Source organism: Miscanthus floridulus, chromosome 19 (assembly GCF_019320115.1).
Source record: "Miscanthus floridulus cultivar M001 chromosome 19, ASM1932011v1, whole genome shotgun sequence".
Classification (NCBI taxonomy): domain Eukaryota; kingdom Viridiplantae; phylum Streptophyta; class Magnoliopsida; order Poales; family Poaceae; genus Miscanthus; species Miscanthus floridulus.
This window is the reverse complement of record NC_089598.1, coordinates 74860725-74878601: the sequence shown is the minus strand read 5'-3', so window position 1 is coordinate 74878601 and position 17877 is coordinate 74860725. Positions and strand designations below refer to the sequence as shown.

The 17877-nt window shown below is 42.2% G+C and overlaps 1 non-coding gene across 1 annotated transcript; it reads left to right on the top strand.

Annotated features, from left to right (window-relative positions):
• The first annotated feature begins 1241 nt into the window (after positions 1–1241).
• TRNAQ-CUG (transfer RNA glutamine (anticodon CUG)) lies at positions 1242–1313 on the top strand. Its single transcript has one exon. It is a non-coding gene; the product is annotated as a tRNA-Gln (tRNA).
• The last annotated feature ends 16564 nt before the right edge of the window (positions 1314–17877 follow it).

Sequence of the window (17877 nt, the reverse complement as noted above, 5' to 3'; positions counted from 1 at the left end):
TTCATAGCGACAACATAACTTACACAGTTGACTAATTCAACCAAACGGCAAGGAATGAAGGGAACAGTGATTAATACAGAACTCCTTCCCTTGTACCTTTTATAGGTCTCAGCTTTAATCAAGACAAAATTGCTACTGCACCAGTGTATAGTAACGCAATGGAGGCTTTGTTTTATTAAGAACATATGATGTTCTTGGCTAGGGTGCATACCCATTCCACAGTTCAGCACGGACCACAGACCACACCTACCGCTTGACTGCTCCAAGCAGATGCCATTTGCAACTATGGCATGCCATGGAACAGCTGTTATGCATTATATTATTTGGAAAAATGGAACACGGAGAGAGAAATCTAGGTCTGGCTTGTTCAAAAGTGGTGACTACTCCTTTCCTATCCCTTGGATTTTTCTATGGTACAGCTCAATGCTCGCAACCACATCCTGTTGTATTGTACAGCTCAACCCTCAGAAAAAACCTCATTCTGATATCCTTTTCAATGGGCTGGCCTTTTCAATGTTGTACTTGCAATCAATTAAGTGTACAAACAGGGCTAGTGGTTATCTCATCACTATGCTCCTATAATCAATATATCAGCAAGACGGCAGCCCCTAGTCAGATTCTACGAATCCGGATTGCTATCAAATCAGCGTATAGAACATTCATATGATCACCAAGCACCACACGACCAGCCCATCACCCATGGTGCTCGTTAATCAGCACAATGGCATGGCAAGATGAATGGGTGAACCGTGGCAGCGCAGTGATGCCACCAGGATATCAGATTATTGATCAGGATATCAGATTATTGATCTGTAACATTACCAATAGGGGAAGGGGATAGGAAGAGGGGTGGGGGCCGGCAAAGCATACCGTCATTAGGCCTAACAATGAGGCCAGCATCATCACTGGCACATTTCGTCGAACAGGTGGCGAGCTGCCATGGCAGCCGTGGATTTGGATTCTAGGCCCCGGCTGGAAGAAGGCAACTCTGAAGCCTGTGCCTTTGCCGATGTACAGCTACGTACGCGCCCCAGGCATTCACATCCGGGGAGGGCCCCGACCTTCCGCTCTCCGCAGTCCGCACGTCAGGTCGCAACTCCAGAGTAGCCACTGCTGCGTCGTGGTCTTTCGACGAGTAGACGGCCCTCCGTTCCACGTTCCTTTTCAGTGATTTCACTGGATGCTAAATGCCATGACGACCTTGTACATAAATAAATACATAGAAACGGGTAGACATCAACGGTCCCATGGTCTAGCGGTTAGGACATTGGACTCTGAATCCAGTAACCCGAGTTCAAATCTCGGTGGGACCTTTTTTATTATACATATTTCTTTTTTTTCTTTTGCATAACTTGTAGGAGTTCCATTTTTTTTTCTTTTGCATAACTTGTAGGAGTAGTAGATTTATATATAATTTCCATCTTCTTTTTTCTTTCGCATAACTTGTAGGAGTAGTAACTGGTATTACCGAATTTTTTACACTACTTGTAGTAGATTTCGGGGGTAGCTTGGAATCATCGAACCTAGATTTTGTAAAGGTCTCTCTCCGTCGATTTCTAGATAGGTGGAGGAATCATCGATTAGAATTTACTAGTTTCATATTTTCTTTTGCACAACTTATAGTAGATTTCTCGGGTAGTTGGAATCACCGAATCTAGGAGATTTTGTAAAGTTCTTTCCCTCCTAGAAAACTTATGTTTAGAATTTATTAGCATACATGTTCTTGCATTGTAATAATAGGAGAAAAACTATCAAACACTAATAGAAATTAGAAGAGAAAATGCTAAATATTTATTTATGTTTCTCCCTTTTTTAAAAATTTAAGGGCTATAATTTATTTTATGTGTCGACTATGACATCCATAATATAAGTTAATATTAACAATAGTCAATAGGTGATATAGTCATTTGGTCCCTCAACTATTCCCGAGGCTTCGTTTCACCCTTAAATTTTCAAAATGACCATTTCTGTTCTCAATTTTTTCCAATTGGGCTAATGCATCTTGGGCTTGATTTCATCCATGAATTTACTAAAAACACATTTTAGTCCTTAAACTTTTCCAGTTCAACTTCGCCTCTTGTCCCACGTTGACGTGGTACGTTGTGATGTCGTACCTGATCAACTCTAGGACCACCCATGAAAAAGATGGACGGTTATCGTTATAAGTATAGATCTGAATATCCTCAAATATTAATAATCAAATAATCCAAAATATAAAGTTAAAGGACTATAATGGCCATTTTGATAGTTCTAAAATGAACGGGAGTCTAAGAGTAAAGTTTGAGTACTGAAATGGCCAATTTAAAAGTTTAGGGATAAAACAGAGTTTCAGCAATATTTGAGGGCCTAAAAGGATTATTCTGCCTTAGCAATAATATGACAATGTCCTATTAAATATGTATCAAAATTAAAATGTAATATTGATAGATTTTTTTCTCGATGCAAAGCACATAAATATTTTCTCATAAATATACCATAACTTTAATTTTTATATAATTCTAATATTTGAGGGCCTTAAAAATCTATAATTCTAATAATTTCTAATATCAAGTATTGCAAATTCCTTTGAAGTTGAAGTTGAAGTTCTAATTCTAATAATTTTGATAGTTCTAAAATGAAGTTGAGTCTAACGGTAAAGTTTAAGGAATTCTTATATTTGAGTGCCTTAAAAATGGAGAACTAGCATGACATTTGCTCATAAATATCAAGTTTCACAAATTCCTTTGAAGACCTTTAAAATATATAATTCTAATATTTGATTCAAGTTGGCAAGGTGGTAATTGCCTACATGTCAAGGACTAATCTATCCTCTAGTGTATGACATGAGATTTTTTCTCGATTTTCCATGTTGTATGCTGGTTGAGGGTTGCTCTCGTGCATACATATAACACGTGGACACATTTATTTAGACTAGATTGGACCACAGACTGCTCAAGATCTCAGTTCACAATTTGATTAGTTGAACTATTGGATAAACCAAGTTCTTATAAGACAAATTTTGTTTCTAATCAAATTGGAACCACATTAACAAATTAGTGGTGAAAATATTTGTTTACCAGAGAAGAGTTCAATAGCTCAAAGGCACATGGTGTTACCTTTTTATTATTTGTTTGACCTTTATTATATATTTATTACCAAGTCCTCCACCAGGGCGACTAAGTAATGTCAATCACCAAAAGTAACTATTCTTTAGTTCTGAAAGGATCAAGATGTCCAAGAAGGGAGGGTGAATTGGGCTAATTCTAAACATCTTTGCAATAATTAAACCCTACACTTAGCCAACTTCACACCTTGTGCCTAGAATGTGTTTCTAGTGTTCTACCGCACAAAAGTTTTACAACCTAAGTTTCAATCCTACTCTAGCATGGCAATTCTATGAATGTAAATACAAGAATTAAATTGCTTAAAGTAAATGCTTAAAGTAAATAGAGAAGAAGGAACGTGGCGATATTTTACCGAGGTATCGGAGAGTCGCCACTCCCCGCTAGTCCTCGTTGGAGCACCCGCGCAAGGGTGTAGCTCTCCCTTGATCCGCGCAAGGATCAAGTGCTCTCTACGGGTTGATTCTTCGACACTTCGTCGCGGTGAATCACCCATAACCGCTCACAACTTGAGTTGGGTCATCCACAAGCTCCGTCAGATGATCACCAAGCTCCCAATCACCACCAAGCCATCTAGGTGATGGCGATCACCAAGAGTAACAAGCACGAACTCTCACTTGACCATGACAAGCCTAATGAGAAGGGTGGATGCACACTTTGCTACTCTTGCTTTCGCTAATATGGCCTCTCTCTTGGATTCTCAAATCTCAATCACCTCATTAGGACATTGCTCTCTTTAGCACTCTTAAGGGTGTTTCTCAGCTGTTGAAATGAGCAAAAGTAATCCCTTGAGTGAAAAGAGGAAGTATTTATAACCCCTCATTCAAAACGAACCGTTATGTGCCACTGTGGGGTGACCAGACGCTCCGGTCAAGATGACCGGACGCTACGGTCAGTTCTCCCCGCCACCGAGCAGTTAAGTTGTGACCGGACACAGACCAGCGTCCGGTCATGAAAACTGCCCTCTGGAACCTTACTGATGTTGACCGAACTCTGACACCCAGCACCCGGTCACTTTGCTGCTCAGCGTACAGTCGCATCCAGATGACTTCACCTTGATCAAATGAACTGACCGGACTCTGCGCCAGCGTCCGGTCACACCGGAACCAGCGTTCGATCAATATTTGACCCTCCATTCACTTCAAACTCGCAATCATATGTGAATGAAGTTTGCTCCAATTGATCTTAGGGCTATTTAGGAGCTACCTAGTGCTAGATTTGACAAGTGTACACCACACCTAACCCACTAGACTCACCTAGGTCAAGCTACCCATCCATATCCCCCTTAATAGTATGGCCAAAGGAAAAACAAAATCCTAAACTGCTCTAAGTGTCTCTTCAACACCAAACAACACTTAAAACTAGTCCATCCTTAACCTTATCGTCCATCCTTTGAAAACCAAAACGATTTCCATCGTAAGGGCATGACAACCATGATTGCCCAATCAATTGCGATTACCATGACCTAACTTAATTGTATCTACAAAACACACGTTAGTTATAGTAATCACGTATTATCATTAATCACGGAACCCCAACTAGGGGCCTAGATGCTTTCAATCTCCCATTTTTGGTGACTGATGACAATACAACCTCGAGTATGTAAAAGAGATGAGGTTTTTAATATGCTTGGTTCATATAAGCTTTTGACAATAAGAACAAAAGAGATAGGCAAGCTTATATGACCTAAGCCAACATGATATACTCAATAGATATGAAATAAGCATGGGTACAAGTAATAGAGCTCATTTGCATCAGAGTAAAACGTGGAAGCAAAACAAATGAGCATAACCAAGTGACATGACATATAAATAATTCAAGTAGAGAGCACATATGTCACATATCACATAAATATCACATAATGTAGATATCACTATCATATAAATATAGTTCGATGCATGAAAGTAAACATGAATGCATAATAGTGTATCACACATAAAAAGCCAAATATTATTAAGCTCCCCTAAATGTATCGCTCCCCCTAAGTCTATCATACTCGATCCCTCTCCCCTTTTGGCGTCAAGCACCAAAACCTAAGGGTCGGTCGGCGGGGCTGCAACGAACGAGTCAGGCGCTGAGGTGCGGTGAGTGATCTAGAACTATGTGCCATCATTATCTGATCCTGAGCTTTGAGCTGTCTAACCCTCTGTCGCTGAAAGTGATGCTGAAGCGGTCTGGGTCTGCTCTGGAACTGGTGCAATCTATGACTCTATAGGTATGAGTGTAGCAGGTGGCTCTGATGATGTAACTGATGATGGGAGCATCTCTGTAGTCCCAATAATAGGAGCAACTATGGAAAGACTAGGGACATGTAGCTCTAGTGGTGTAAGCTGCCCTATCAACTCACTGAATGTCGCACCAAGGCTCTTGGAAACTAGGATGAGCACTAAGGAACTCTGAGGTGGAGTGAAGCCCGTCTGTAGAGGTGTGAACTATGGGGCTGGCACTGGCGAGGCAAACCACTAGGACACCTGCTCTATAGGTGAAGGAAACTATGTCGCTGGCTATCCCTGACTCTAAAGCCCACTAGGCTATAAAGCTAGAGTCATAGAAGTGGTGGCAGGCTGGCCGATCTGGGATGAAGGCTATGGCGGTGGAGCCCTAATAGGAGTAACTACATGCTACATAAATCCAAGTAACTGTTGTTGCATTAGAAACTGCTGCTGCATGGCCTGCTGCTACTGCTGGATGGCCTGCTGCTGTTGCTGGAACTCATCCTGTTTGACCTAAAACTGTGCAAACATAGTTGCGGTCTCCTAGGCCTGGCGAGCTTGATCTTGCCTCATCCGCTCAAGGATAGCAAGTAGAGCGAGGTCTGTCTGTGGTGCAGGTGGAGCTGAACTAGAGCTACTGGCCTCATGGTCATGTCGTCAAGGAGGCATCTGAGGGATATCCTGGTAGTCATCATCTAAACTATCACTGGGGTCGCTCTCGACCATACCCTCCTACTGAGCATTTAACTGCTCCTCCTCTATAGTTGCAATGCCCCTGATAGTCTCATCCTACTAGGCTACAGTCTCAGACACCTCTAGGCGATGGCACAGCTGGCTAGGTTTACTTGGCCTGCTATGATGGAGCATCCGGGTCATGTTATATGTAGGGAACTCGATAGTAGCACCAGAATACTCTACCAACATCTCAGGAGGCCTCACTGTAACTACCCTGTGAATCAGAAATGTAATCCAGTAAGCATAAGGCAGCTGACGATGACCCCTGAACCCCTCTACAAGAGTATCCTCTATCTCTGATAGTATGAGATCCCAAATGTCAAACACAGTCTACTACATCAGAGTGTTCAGTAGCCATAATTGAATGCGAGTCAAGCCCTCGTGATATCCCATCCTTGGAAGCAGGGTCCTCCTTATGATAGAATCAAGCAGTCTAGCTATAGGAGTGAGGTCTCTAGGTGTCCTACTCGACCCCTCGTCGAATGGCTCTGTGAAGCAAGGTCGGATGAGATCCGTGGGAGGCACAAGACTACCATGAGGGCATCTAGGAGGCTCTGTATGTCCATAGCAAACCTCGTGGATGCGGATGGGTGAATCCTATAACCTGAGGATCTCTCGGACCCTGAGGCTCATTAGCCTATAATCGCGGCCTCTGAATGCAAAGTGAATAAATCTGTGGCCTAGGTCAATATAGAGTGAAGCGTAGAACTCACACACCCATGATGGGACATATTTGCCTGTCCATCCAAATAAATCTGTCAACCCTAGTAGATAAGATAAGTAAGGGTGAATCTGCTCTCCTGCTGCTACCACAATGGACTCAATGGAGCAAACCCTCTGAGACCTGAATGCAACCCCACTATTAAGATATGCATTATCGAAATCCTCCTATAGTGGTCTATAGAACCCCTTTGAAGCACGCTCATCCCTCCTCGGTGGGAACCAGTCCTCAAACGGCATGAACCTGAGCTGCTGCACCTGCTTGGCCATAGTGGCCCTTAAATCTAGATGAGTTACTAGAGGCGGACCCTATGGTCTAGTAGGCGGATGAGAACCCCTCCTCTATGTCTCTAGCCTTGGTGTCACCTAGGTACGGGTATGACTAGAGCGATGAAGCTGTGGCTGAGATGTCTGCTCTGTTTCCTCTATCTGCTCTCCCTCCCAAGTCTGCTTAGCACCCTCTAACTGCACTGGTGGCTGTGTCTACTGTTGTGACTCCCCCTGAGGCTGAGTCTCCTCCAAAGCAACACGACGTCCCTCAAGCATGACAGTCCCAGCTGGACTACCATGACAACGCTCAACCTGCTCAATAGCTGCCCTCTATGCTGGTGAAAGCTGATCTACAATCTAGACTCCACTCCTAGCACCTCCTCTCTCTGCACGGTCTACGGCGGCTGCCACTGACAAGAAACAACTGCCAACTGTCACTTCTGAGGCTTGGCCTCAATCTATACTCGCGAGCTTGGCCCCGAGTTAACTGACAACTACCAAAGTGACCTCAACAACGCCGACTCGTTGCATGTTAAAATAGATCAGATATATGAATAATTTCAATATATATCTAGAGATATGAAACCCTAAGAAGCAAGCAATAAATACGAAATTGGAAATGAGAGCTTGCTACCTGATGAACCGGCGAACCGAAGAGCAGAGGAACAAAACAGGGAACCACCGGGTCGGCAACTTGACGTCTAGGGTTAGGGTTGGCAATATGCAGCGATAGCCAAGGAGATGCGATGGATGGCAGTTAGGGCTCGCAGGGTAGTGCAATGCGACATAGGCACAAGCTAGGGCAAGAGCGCGGCAGCGCTGTTGCTGTAGGGGAGGCGCAGGCGGCGGTGCGGGTGTGCTATGGGTGGCACAAACATGGTGGCATAGTGCGGCATGGGCATGGGTGGAACTATGGCACGGGCACGGACAGCACGGGCGTGGCGGTGCAGCACAGCGGCACGGGAGGTGGCGCTAGAGAAGATGGTGCGGCAGCGCGGCTAGGGCATAGGAGCGCGGCGCGGACGAGCGGTGGAGGCGTGGCAGCGATGTCGGCGCTGGCGGAATAGGTCAAGGCACGATGCGGCACTACGGTTATATGGTGGCCCCCAACAGAATAGAAAAGGAAACAGAACATAGAGTTTGGAACCCCGCACGATTTCTACTGACCGGACGCTCTGGTGGCAATGACCAAACGCTGCCACCTAGAGTTCGATCGACTCTAGAGAGGTTCAAATCCCCTCGAGTCGTGACCAGACATGTCCGATCCCAACTGACCAGACGCAGCCAGAGTCCGGTCGATCCTTAGATCTTCTTCTTTGCTTGACCGGACGTAGGGACGTCATCTGACTATACACAGGATGTTTACTGTTTCAATGTCTGGTCACTCCTTCGCAGCAATGGCTCACCTCCTGTGAACTGACCAGACGCTGGACTTCAGAGTCCGATGCAGCGTCCGGTCACTCTTTTTTAGCAGATCTTCAGTGTTCCTTTGTGCTGCCTATTCTCAATCAAGTCTCAACTTCAATAAGATCCAAATAAACACCAATTGGGACTGATATGAGTGACCTCTCTCAAACCCTCCAATTTTTCAAAGTATTTTGCCTTAGGATATAATTCTTTTTAAGAAAATAGGCATATGCAATGTAATACTTGAAATTAATTCTAGTTGTATGTCAAGTTTGATCCAAGGTTAAGCTTCTTCACACGCTTTTCGGTGGGTATCTTAACCATGTTAGACAAGCCCTAAATGCATTACCAAAAGTTAAACATGTTGTATATTATAATGCAATGCAAGGGACAACACAAGTTCATTTTCTAGTGAAGTTGCTAAAATTAAGCACATTGAGCTCATTCCTCAACCGACAAAATGTAGCCTCATCTAGCGGTTTAGTTAAGATATCCGCTAATTGATCCTTGATCCTTACACCTTCTAATGATATATCATTCTTTGCAACATGATCTCTAAGCAAGTGATGGTAGATATCTTTGTGCTTGGTGCGACAGTGTTAAACCGGATTATTAGCAAGTTTTACCGCACTCTCATTGTCACACAAAAGAGGTATATTTTCTAGAACTACACCATAGTCTAGCAAAGTTTGCTTCATATAAAGTATTTGTGCACAACAAGCACCCGCGATAATATATTTTGCTTCGATGGTGGACAATGCCACACTATTTTGTTTCTTAGAGGACCAAGACACAAGTGATCTACCAAGTAAATGGCAACCTCTAGATGTGCTTTTTCTATCAACTTTATAACTGGCATAATCCAAATCGAAATAGCCAACTAATTCAAATCTAGTTTCTTTGGGATACCAAAGCCCAATACTTGGTATGTGCTTAAGATACCTAAGAATTCTTTTAACGGCAATCCAATGAGCTTCCTTAGGATTATCTTGAAATCTAGTACACATACACACACTAAACATGATGTTGGGCCTAGATGCGGTTAAATATAACAAGCTACCAATTATAGAGTGGTAGAGAGTTTGATCAACCATTTTACCTCCCTCATCTAGGTCGAGATGTCCATTAGATGGCATTAGTGTCTTGATTGGCTTACATTCATCCATATTGAACCTCTTGAGAAGATCCTTGATATACTTTTCTTGAGAGATGAAAATCCCTTCTCTCATTTGCTTGACTTGAAAACCAAGAAAAAATGTAAGCTCTCCAATCATTGACATCTAGAACTCCTTCGACATTAATTCACCAAATATTTTGCAAAAATCTTCATTTGATGATCCAAAGATGATATTATCAACATATACTTGACAAATGAAGATATATCCATCAAGCTTCTTGATGAATAATATGGTGTCAACCTTCCCAATGGTGAAGCCTTTCTCAATGAGGAAATCCCAAAGACACTCATACCAAGCTCTTGGGGCTTGCTTACGCCCATATAGCACCTTGGACAACCTATAAACATGATTAGGATATCTAGGGTCTTCAAACTTAGGAGGTTGATCAACATAGACTAGTTCATTTATAAAGCCACTTAAAAATACACTTTTCACATCCATTTGATATAGTTTCACTTCATGATGTGATGCATATGCAAGGATAATACGAATGGCTTCTAGTCTTGCAACCGGTGCAAAAGTCTCTCCAAAATCCAACCCTTCAACTTAAGAGAACTCCTTTGTAACTAGTCTTGCCTTGTTCCTCACTACAATGCCTTGATCATCTTGCTTGTTGTGGAACACCCACTTTGTTCCAATGACTCTTCCACCTTGTGGTCGCTCTTCAAGAGTCCAAACTTCATTACGGGCGAAGTTGTTCAACTCTTCATGCATGGCATTTATCCAATCTAGATCTTGAAGAGCTTCTTCTACCTTGGTAGGCTCAAAGCAAGAGACAAAAGAGTGAAGTTCAATAAATGAAGCAAGTTTTTGAGATCGAGTCACTACACCCTTTGATGGACTCCCTATGATGAGATTTTATGGATGAGCTTGTAGTAGAGGTAAGTTTCTTCTATCAACCACTTGAGGGGAAGGTTGTGGATCATCAACATCTTGTGCTTGTGTCACTATTTGCTCATAGGAGACATGAGTATCTTTATTTTCTACTCTCCCATCTTTATCACCATCTTATGGCACATTTGATGAAGAAGGTGGATCAATCACTTGTACATCATCTTCATTATTATTAGGCTTAATGTCTCTAACCGGAATATTCTTCATGGCCTCCCTCAATGGTTCATCACCTATATCATCAAGATTCTCATGTGCTCCTTAGAAGCCGTTAGATTCATTAAATTCCACATCATATGTTTCTTTAACCAAGCCGGTGGCATGATTAAATACTCTATATGCTTTAGACTTTGATGAGTAACCAACAAGAAAACCAATATCACAACGTCTTTGAAACTTCCCTAGGTGTTGCCGCTTCTTGTAGATATAGCATTTGCAACCAAACACCCTAAAGGAGACGTCTGGCTTCTTCCCGTTGAGCAACTCATAAGGTGTCTTGCCAAGAAACTTTTGAAGGAATAGGCGATTGAATGCATAACATGTGGTGTTGATAGCTTCTGCCCATAGAGCTTTGGGTGTGTTGTACTCATCAAGCATTGTTCTTGCTAGTGTGATTAATGTTCGGTTCTTTCTCTCAACTACACCATTTTGTTGAGGAGTATATGTTTTGGAGACCTCTTGCTTGATCCCAACTTCATCACAATAAGCTCAATGTTTGTGTTATTAAATTCCTTTTCATTGTCACTTCTAATCTTCTTGAGCTTCAATTCAAACTCATTTTGTGCTCTCTTGGCAAACTTCTTGAAGCATGATGCAACTTCAAATTTATCATGAAGGAAGAACACCCATGTATATCTTGAGTAGTCATCAACAATCACAAGACAATAAAGATTTTTTTCCAAACTCTTGTATGTTGTTGGTCTAAATAAGTCCATGTGAAGGAGCTCTATCACTCTTGTGGTTGACATGAAAGCTTTTGTAGGATGAGTGTTTATAACTTGCTTGCTAGCTTGACATGCACTACAAAGCTTGTCCTTCTCAAATTTCACATCCTTCAACCCTCTCACCAATTCATTCTTCATAAGCTTCTTGAGTGAGCTCATCCCAATATGAGCAAGTCTTCTATGCTATAGCCACCCAAGTGATGTTTTGATGAATAGGCATGTCTTTAAGTTAGCATCTTCAGAGGTGAACTCCACTAGATATAGGTTGTTGTATCTAAATCCCTTGAATATCACTTGATCATCATCTTTCTTGGATACAACCACTCCCTTCTCGGTAAATAGGCATTGAAAGCCAAGATCACATAAATTGACCAACGGATAGCAAGTTGAAACTCAATGAAGCAACATATAGCACATTTGAGATTGAATGATCATTTGATATTGCCACTTTACCCAATCCTTTAACTTTGCCCTTTGAATTGTATTCAAATGTGATTCTTTCTTGTCCATCTACTTTTTCATCTAGTGAGATGAACATACAAGGATCATCAGTCATATCTTGTGTGCAACCACTATCAATTATCCAATGACTTCCACCGGTCTTATAGTTCACCTACACACAAGAGATCAAGCTTTAGGAACCCAAACTTGTTGAGGGCCATTGACTTTCTCAACAAGTGACTTTGCTACCCAAATTTTCTTAGGCATATTCTTGGTGGGAGGTCCTAAGAACATAACTTTCATCTTTCCACTAGAGTCCTTTCTAAGCATGTAGTGAGCATTGAAAGCAAATGGTCTAGCATGCTTAGGCAAGGGTTGTGGTGGTGGAGTTTGACACTCATGGACAAAGTGACCTTCTTGTCTACACTCAAAACACCTCTTTGGCTTTGGCTTTGACTTGTGTTGTTGTTGTTGAGCTTGAGCCTTCTTCTCTTGGTTTGCCAAGTACTCAATGCCACTTCTATCCATCTTTATGACGGTATTCATTAGTAACTCACTTTGAAGATGTTTGCCTCTTGTGAACTTGCTCAATCCAATCTTGAGATGTTCTTTTTCCAACTTGAGCTTCTTGTTCTTTTCTTTGAGTGCATCATTATTTTTCTCTTCCTTGAGTCTCTTGTTCTCTTCTTTGAGCTTCTCATTCTCAAGAATCAAACCACCATCATGATCAAGAGTTTCTAACACTATAGTGTTGGTGGTTTTGAGCTCTTCAAGATCTTTCTTGAGCTTTTCATTACCATCTTAGAGATTGGCTTCCTTCATGTGCTAGTGAAGAACTTCTTTTTCTTACCATCAAACTTGACGCCAGTCTTGTTGAGCTTCTTTAGCATCTTGGCGGGTTTTCTCACCATGAGAGCAAGACTTGCATCATCAACTTCATCATCACTTGAGCTCTCATACTCAATTCTTGCTTTGCCCTTCTCTTGGCTAACCTTGAATGCTAAGTCTTTGTCTTTATTCTTGGTAGAGGATGAGTCATCTTGTGGTGTAATGTGCATGTACATCTCATCAGCATTGATCTTTCCCAAGATTTGATTTGGTGTAGCGGTGGAAAGATCACCTTGATGAAGCACGGTCACAATATGCCTATATTTATCAATGGGGAGGACACTCAAGATTTTTCTTACAACATCGGATGGTTGCATTTGAGTGAGTCCAAGCCCATTGACTTCCTCTATAAGAACATTCAAGCGTGAGTACATTTCATTAGCACTCTCTTTAGGAAGCATCTCAAAAGAATTAAGCTTTTTCATTACAAAATGATAGCGTTCCTCACGCTCGCTCTTAGTTCCCTCATGGAGCGCACAAGTGTCCGACCATAGTACATGGGCGTCCTTATGGTTCCTCACCCTGTTAAACACATCTTTGCAAAGGCCTTTAAAGATGGTATTTCTAGCCTTTATATTTCATTTTTCATAGTTCACTTCATCGCCTTGAAGGTGTGTGGGATCTCGAGGTTTTGAGAATCCTTGTGAGGCGGCTCTAAGTATTCCAACATCTAGAGCTTCTAAATACGCCTCTATGCAGATTTTCCAATAAGGAAAATCATCTCCCTCAAAGATAGGATGAGGTCTATCCCCATGAGACATCTTTCTCTAGGCAGTTAAGCCTAAATACGTGAGCATGAGGCTCCGATACCAATTGAAAGGATCAAGATACCTAAGAGGGGAGGTGAATTGGACTAATTCTAAAAATCTTTGTAATAATTAACCCTACACTTAGCCCACTTCATCCCTTGTGCCTAGAATGTGTTTCTAGTGTTCTACCGCACAAAAGTTTTACAACCTAAGTTCCAATCCTACTCTAGCATAGCAATTCTATGATTGTAAAGACAAAAATTGAATTGCTTAAAGTAAATGCTTAAAGTAAAGAGAGAAGGAGGAACGCGGTGATGTTTTACAGAGGTATCGGAGAGTCGCCACTCTCCACTAGTCCTTGTTGGAGCACCCGCGCAAGGGTGTAGCTCCCCCTTGATCCGTGCAAGGATCAAGTGCTCTCTATGGGTTGATTCTTCGACACTCCATCGCGGTGAATCACTCACAACTGCTCACAATTTGAGTTGGGTCATCCACAAGCCCCGTCGGATGATCACCAAGCTCCCAATCACCACCAAACCATCTAGGTGATGGCGATCACCAAGAGTAACAAGCAGAAACTCTCACTTGACCACGACAAGCCTAATGAGGAGAGTGAATGTATACTTTGCTACTCTTGCTTTCACTAATGAGGCCTCTCTCTTGGATTCTCTAATCTCAATCACCTCACTAGGACCTTGCTCTCCTTGACACTCTCAATGGTGTTTCTCAGCTGTTGAAATGAGCAAAAGTAATCCCTTGAGTGAATAGAGGAAGTATTTATAACCCCTCATCCAAAACGAACCGTTATGTGCCACTGCGGGGTGACCGGACGCTCCGGTTAGTTCTCCCCGCCACCGAGCAGTTAAGTTGTGACCAGACACAGACCAGCGTCCAGTCACGAAAACTGCTCTCTGGAACCTTACTGATGTTGATCGGACTCTGGCATACAGCGTCCGGTCACTTTGCTGCTCAGCGTCGGTCGCATCCAGACGACTTCACCTTGATCAAATGAACTGACCGGACTTTGCACCAGCGTCCGGTCACACCGGAACTAGCGTCCGATCAACATTTGACCCTCCATTCACTTTAAACTCGCAATCATATGTGAATGAAGTTTGCTCTAATTGATCTTAGGGCTATTTAGGAGCTACCTAGTGCTAGATTTGACATGTGTGCACCACACCTAACCCACTAGACTCACCTAGGTCAAGCTACCCGTCTATACCCCCTTAATAGTACGGCCAAAGGAAAAACAAAGTCCTAAACTACTCTAAGTGTCTCTTCAACACCAAACGACACTTAGAACTAGTCTATCCTTAACATTGTCGTCCATCCTTTGAAAACCGAAATGATTTCCATCGTAGGGGCATGACAACAATAATTGCCCAATCAATTGCCATTACTATGACCTAACTTAATTGCCTCCGCAAAACACACGTTAGTTATAGTAATCACGTATTATCATTAATCACCAAAACCCAACTAGAGGCCTAGATGCTTTCAAGGTTCTATTTCAAGGAAACTCCAAGCACGACACTGGTAGCACTCAAGGCTAACACTCAATTCTCACTTCTTGGCTTGGGTGGCTATATAAGTGCTTCGCTATTAGGGATGAAAATGGATCGGAACAGAGCGGATAATGGCTTTCTCATATCCTAATCCATTTTTTTGATCGGATTTGGAGTGGATCGGATATTATACGGATTTGGACATGGATACAAATTTTTTTAGATGTCGGAAATGGTACGGATTCGGACCGGTGTCGGAGCGGAAGTGGACTTTTTGAAGTGGGATAATATATGCTTACATGTTTTTTTATGATGAGAAATAATTCATTAACCAAAGTCATAAAACGACAAATAGGCAATCACTAGAACTACCATTCCATGTCGTCTGCAAACATACTTAAATTAGTATATATAGTTGACGAGCTTTGTTTATGGGCTACAATATAATGATACTTGTGTCATGGGCTAGGCTAACTTGTATTCTTGCTGCTTGGGCTTCTTAAAATATTCGGATTATCCTATTATAAGCGTCGGATAATCCATGTTTAATTATCGGATAATCCATATCTGTCGGATTTCGTCAATCCTATATCCTACACTGCATCCGCATATAATCGGATTCGGATTATCCGCATCCGCATGGTTATTAAAAACACTTTCCATATCCTTAGAATTTGGATTCGGAGCAGATCAGAGTGGATGATTATCCATACCACTTTCACCCCTATTCGCTATCCTATCTATAGGTGATAGTAACAATGGGGTGGAAAATCAACTCCAAATGACCCATGTGTAGCACCTATATAAAAGGGTGAAGAGACTGTTAGCTATTGAAAACAAATTGACACATATTGACATCACCGGCTAACACTCAATCGTACGACGCACTCCAGTAACCTTGCCAACTTGTCACTAAGTCAAGTTTGGCTTCACTGAACTATCTGTCGAGTGCTATAAGCACACCTAATCATAGGACACACATCTGTCAATGAGATGTCCAACTTGTCACTAAGTCAAGTTCGGCCTCACAAAATGATTCGTCGAGTGCCACACAAGCACAATGAATCATACAGTAGCCACGTTGTCACATTCAGGAAAGTCACTTCTACATGGGGCACAGTATCATCGAACGTACCATCATGATCTTGACTAAGAGTTAGGCCATATTGGCTTGTCTTATGAGCCGTATTATTTCAGCGAACGAATAGTATTTTTCTCTCATAATAAATCAACGAACAGTACTTTCAGCCATAGCTTTTCACCAAAACGAACAAGGCCTTAGCCTCTTGCGCATCCAAATGCTCTCGCTTAGACTCCCTCAGATGAATGCCTTGGACTTCCCCTTAGTAGTATGACCAAACAAAAAACAAAAGCCCTAATACACACTATAGTGAGTGTCTTTAAGCATCAAGCCTACATTCGCCCTATAGTCTTCTTAGTCTTTACGAATGTCCTATGACCCTGTTCACTTCTCTTATAATTCGTACTTTTCAGCTTCTTTTTTCAGTCGAAATAGTATTTTTCTCTCACAACAAATCAACCGGAACAATGTTTTTGCTTGTTTTTCAGCGAAGTGAATGGGGCCATACGCAGGGACGTAGCCAGCGGTGGGGCTAGGGGGGCTTCAGCCCCCCTACCTATCCTGAGCACGTGGAGTTTTCCTAAGTCCTCCCTTAAAATTTTATGCATACATGTATTAGGTATGAGGGGCTAAGGTTAAGAGAAGATAAAAAAAACCTCTATTCTTTTGTTCAGCCCCTCCTAAATTTTTTTCTGGCTTCACTTGCCATACGGTAAAGCCTCAAACCGTATCTTTGGGGCCTAAGACACTCGTGGCCAGCCAACTTGTGACTAATCCAAATGTGATTAGCGCTATAAAACACACGCTATTCACAACAACTTGTGTTCATCAATCACCAAAACCCTAAAATCAGTAAATTGAGGCCTAGATGCGTTCAGCAGCGGCAAGGGTGCAATGCTTCTTCTAGCTGTGATGGCCACACCTCCCTTCCTACCACCGCTGCGCTTCCTCTCCTCTTCCGTTAGGTGCACCCCTTCTCCTTCAGGGACCCATCCAAATGGAAGATGCAAAGTAGGTGCAATAGCTTACTGATGGGTCGCAGAATGGTTGCGGAGCGATGTCTGCATAGCTGGAGACGGCCAAATCGTTCGATTTGTGGGGTGCAACCTTGGACTGCTTTGGGCAGAGTACTAGCCTGCATATGGGTTTGTACATATCTTCTATATTTAAACAGGAGAACCTCACTACAGTTTTTTCCTACCTTCTCCAGCATCCACGTCATCATCAATAAAGGCGTCCCCAACGGCTGACAACCTGCTGGCTAGGAGGACCGGCTTACCCAATCCAAAAGAGAGAGGACGAGAAAATTTACAGCGCTAGCGACGGAAGAAGCGCCTAGCTCGCACGTCTTTCAACATTTCCTGAGTCAGTGACCTGCGTTCCCTGTATACTTCCTCCGTACAAGAAAACATGCCATTCTAGTACAGTACCATATTTTATTATATCATGTTTAATTAATTATAGATAAAAAAACTATAAACGTTTATAATATCAAATAAATATTATTAGATTAATTATGAAATATATTTTCATAATAAATTAATTTTGAGTTATAAATATAAATATTATTCACTAAAAATTTGGTTAAACATGAACACTTTATCTGGCACGCTGCATGTTTTTTTAGATAGAGGGAGCTTGCATCCTTTTTTTTTTGTTTCTTGCTAACACAGGAGCCGGCGATTTACTCAGGTTGTTGGGGACGCCCTCATAGGAAGAATCGTATGCAATCTCTTTTGTGGTTTTGCAGT